The following is a 5,043-nucleotide window of genomic DNA, read 5'->3' on the forward strand; positions in this document are numbered from 1 at the left end:
TTGGCAGTTCAATATAAACCAATTTTCACCTTCATGTGATCACTTTGGAGCCTTTAAATACCTGTTCTCTAAATGAAGCTGCTTGTTTGGGAACGGTCTACGCATTAATTCATTTCTCCACTCCTGTCATATTGGGCCTGCATTTTACAAGGTGCCTTTGACACCTTGCCAGTACTATCTGCCATATCCTGAGATGATACCCACCCCATCACTGGTCTGCCCAGGGTGCCGCAGTGACAGTCTGACCCTCCGCCAGCAGATATGAATTTGCCTGATTAAAGCATGCTGAGGTTCAGCTCTGCACAAAGGGCATATCCCGCTCAAAGATCCAAGCCTAAATCGTTCTCACTACAATCCAGAAGACACCTTCCTAGAAATCCTATATAGGCTTTGTAACCCAAGTGTCGCCACCATACAGTATAGTGCTCTCAATCTTACTTTATGGAGCACTACTCACTGTTGCCAGCCACCTGTGTAGTAAGGATTTTTTTTTCTCAGGTCTCCTAAAAACCATTGAGAGATCAAAAGGCGTTGATGGCCCTCAAATGAATTGTAAATATTACCCACCTTCATCCTACTGCAAAAGATTTTGCCGGTACTTGTGACCTGCCCTTTCTGATATTGACACCTTGCCCGTGAAGGGTCTGCTGGCTAAAGTAGATGTCCTTATGGACATCCACTTCTCCACCGTTAAGAACTCAAACAACTTTGCCTGCTAAAGGGAACAACCACAAAACACAAACTGAAGCTCTGGTAAATGCTGTAGGACATAGATGCCTACCTTATGATCTGTCAAGGCAGCACTGAAGCTGCTAGCCATAAATCTACTATGCTATCCACCTATGTCACCCGATCTTCTGCACTCTAACTAATGTCCTCAGCAGCCAGTGGCTGACTCCAGTCACACTAGATTGGACAACCATCATTCTATATTCAGAGCTGCAACTCAAGATGTGCTACCTGATGTCCTAGTAAAAAAATAGGCAATTGATATGTGAACTTAACCTTCCCATTAAACTATCTTTTGATAGTATGATTTAAGATATAATGGGAGCTTTATAGTAGATACTGATGCCTGTCATTCCGTCTTAACGGCGTGACCCTTATAATCTTAAGGCTACTGATCTCTACTTGGTGGTCAAAAAAAGGATCTGCTACACCCACCACAGCTAAAAACAACTGTCATTTCAAGGGCACCCAGTACCAATGGAAATTTTCTAGTCACAGACATTACACTGCCTTTTATTGAGGTGGACTTCCTCGCTTATTTGAACCTCCTGGTAGAAGTTGCACAAACGCTTGAACAGAGTAAGATCTTACTCATCTACACCTTTATCCCTTTCTTCTTTCAATCTCTACACATCAGTGCACCCACATACTCCTATCCTCACCTCCCTGTTGTATCCCAATATCTGCTGCCCAGAACTACACCAGATTCCCACATTTACCAGCAAGTATGGTATCTATCACCATAGCATAAGGACTGGTCACCTTTCTTCTGAAAGAGACATTTTGTGGCAGATTGTTATGCAGCTGCTGAGTGCACATTCACCAAAATGGAAGTTTGTCATAAGGCTTCAAGGCTATGGTTATCGTAACTTCAGAGAGATGGATCCCTATCCTCTTGTGAAGGTGCAGGTGTTTAGTCAGACATTTACTTCCTCCCCTAACAACAGACATATCAACCTACATCCACAGTGATAAAGTATTCTTTATCCTCTACCTGCTGAAGGGTATTATCATGTACCAACCGTGTTTCACACAATTGTACATAATTGCTTTTGTATATATTATGCTTGTATCTTCGCTCTTCCTTCGCACTAAAACGAACATGAAAATTCATGTCTGGTTTTTCCTCTGTGATATTGTCTGTCTTGTGAACTTGTCATGTCCTGTTGCCTTGAGGTTTTGTATATAAGGAGAGTGTTCCCCAATAATATAACTCAGTCGTTTCCAATCTGCCTTTGAGTTCACACCCTTACTCGGCGCCGTCACATTGGTGACCCCGGAAGTCGACTCGCTCCCACTGCCTTCCACCCCCACCTCCCTCGCCCCTCCATCGTTGGTACTATGACGGAGACTACATCAGTTGGCGCCGCGGCCGCCCCATTGAAACTTTCACTGTTCGCCACCGGAGAGGCGTTTGCTTAGTTTCAACGCGCTGAAGTCCACTTTCGTATCAGGGGCGTGACTCTCTCAACCACCAAAGCGGATTATGTTCTTGCGGTGATACCCGAGGACACCTTCCCAGAAATATCCGACTGGCTTTGTGAACAAGGAGACACCCCAATAGCGTATGCCGCCCTCAAATCATACCTTCTGCAGCAGTACTCGCCGTCGCCAGCCGCCCGTATAGCAAAGCTTTTTCAGCTCTCGCAGCAACCGTTGGGGGACCAAAGGGCTTCGCTTGCCCTCAGGAAAATGACCAGTATCGCTCGCCTTCAACATGCCGCAGACGGCTCTCCTCGTGAGGTGAACCTACTCCGTGCCCTTTGGATACGCCGTTTACCTGAACCTGTACGCGCTGCCATACCCGATGCTGATAGTTTACCCATAAAGGACTTGATGACCAAAGCCGACGCCCTTATGGACAGCCACTTCAAGACCTCCATCAATGCCTCCACCCCTGACGACGAGGATGCCTATTCAACGTCAACAGAAGCTGACATGAATGCCGTAGGACATACACGCCTACCCCGTGACGTGCCGAAGCGGCGACAAAGCCACCCACCACCCACCAATCGCTCACGCCCCAACGAACGACTTCTACAGCCACTTACTACCTCCCATCCGCCGCAGTTTTGCTACTACCACTTCAGATTCGGGGCAACCGCGAAGAAATGTGCCAAAGATTGTCAGTGGCCAAAAAACGTGTAAGCAGGCTATCGCTTGTGGCAGTGGCCTCCCATGTTTCTAATCTGTTCTTTTTACAGGATGCAGGAACGGGCGTGCGATTTTTGGTAGACACGGGTGCTTGTCGTTCTCTTTTGCCAAGGAAACTCTTCAAGGCACAACATAGTCTGTCTACATCTGCCGATGTCCGCTTGGTAGCTGCCAACGGATCTGCGATACCCACCTACGGTTACGAGAACCTCACATTATCATTCGGAAACGGTAAATTCAATTAGAAGTTTCTCGTTGCTGACGTCACAATGCCAATCCTCGGTGCGGATTTCCTCTCTCATTTCCACCTTCCGGTCGATGTCGCCCACCGACGATTGGTCAACGCAGACTCGTACTTGTCGACACCTCTTCAACCCGCCCCCTCTAACCTCGCTCTCCACATCAGCGCACCCACGGATGCCTACGCCCACCTCCTCACGTCGTACCCGGAAGTTTTCCGTCCAGAACTTCGCCAAACGCCCACGGTTCCTGCCAAGCACGGTATTTATCACCATATCAAGACGACGGGACCCCTAGTCTTCGCAAAATTCAGACGTCTGGCACCAGAACGATTGGCAGCCGCCAAACAAACGTTCGCCGAAATGGAGAAAATTTGCCAAAAGGCCTCCAGCCCATGGTCGTCACCCTTACACATCGTTCTGAAGAAAGACCTCTCTCTCCGTCCGTGCGGGGATTACAGGCGCCTGAACATGCAAACAGAACCGGATCACTACCCCCTCCCAAACATTGCCGATGTAACCTCCTACCTGCACAAAGCGAAGGTTTTCTCTACGCTCGACCTCTTGAAGGGGTATTATCAGGTGCCTATGAACCCAGAAGACATCCCCAAGACCGCCATCACCACTCCATTTGGTACATACACCTTCAATTACTCCTGTTTTGGCCTTCGTAATGCTGGGGCAACGTTTCAACGTCTCATGGATGGCATCTTAGGGGACCTCCCTTTCTGTGTATGTTATGTGGACGACATACTTATGTTCTCCTCCTCAAAAGAGGAACACCTCCGTCACCTGCGCATCGTGCTCGACCGCCTGCAACAAAACGGCCTTGTAGTCCGGTACGACAAGTGTACCTTTGGCGCCAACGAAGTGTCGTTCTTAGGGCACCGTATCACTCCTGAAGGAGTCCATCCCCTCCCTGAGAAGGTAGCAGCAGTTCAGAATTTCCCCGCGCCCTCGACAGTCAAAGCTCTGCAGGAATTCTTGGGCATGATCAACTATTATCACCGTTTTCTGCCAGCCATTGCCGCCACTCCTGCTCCCCTCTACGCCTCCCTCAAGGGCAAGCCAAAGGACCTGAAGTGGGGTCCCCTTCAAGAAGCAGCCTTCTGCAATGCAAAGAAGGCCCTATCAACTGCTGCGGCTCTCACTTTTCCTATACCACACGCCCCTCTCCTTCTCTCTACCGATGCCAGCGACGTCGCTATTGGTGCAGTACTCGAGCAGGTGGTCAATGGCTCGCCCCGCCCATTGGCCTTCTTCAGCAGAAAACTGTCCAAGGCAGAATCGGGTTACTCTACCTTCGATCGAGAATTGCTGGCGGTGCACTTGGCTGTCCGTCACTTTCGCCATTTCTTAGAAGGTACGCCCTTCGTCATTCGCACAGACCACATGCCTCTGGTACACGCCTTCACTCAAGAGGCTGACGCCTGGTCCGCCCGTCAACGCCGATATCTCTCCACCGTGGCTCTATACAATTGGACCCTCCCTCCAATACATCCCTGGGAAAATGAATCCCGTTGCCGATGCCCTGTCAAGAAACACGTTGGCTGCCGTTCAACTGGGATTGGATTACAACGCCCTGGCTGAAGCCCAACGACAGGATCCAGAGTATCAAGCTTGTAGGACATCCTGCACGTTCCTCCGTTGGGAAGACTTTCCCCTCGAAGACTCCAACACCACCCTCCTCTGTGACGTCAGTACTGGTAGACCGCCACCTTGGATTCCTGCTCCCATGCGCCGACAGGTGTTTGATTTCATTCACGGCCTTTCACATCCCTCGTGCCGTTCTACTGCACAGCTGCTGAAGGCAAAGTTCATTTGGCACGGCATTTCTAAGGATGCTAAGGATTGGGTCCGCGCCTGTACTTCTTGCCAAACTTCCAAAGTACAACGACACACGGATTCAGGAGTGGGCACC

Source organism: Palaemon carinicauda, chromosome 9 (assembly GCF_036898095.1).
Source record: "Palaemon carinicauda isolate YSFRI2023 chromosome 9, ASM3689809v2, whole genome shotgun sequence".
In the NCBI taxonomy this organism is placed as follows: domain Eukaryota; kingdom Metazoa; phylum Arthropoda; class Malacostraca; order Decapoda; family Palaemonidae; genus Palaemon; species Palaemon carinicauda.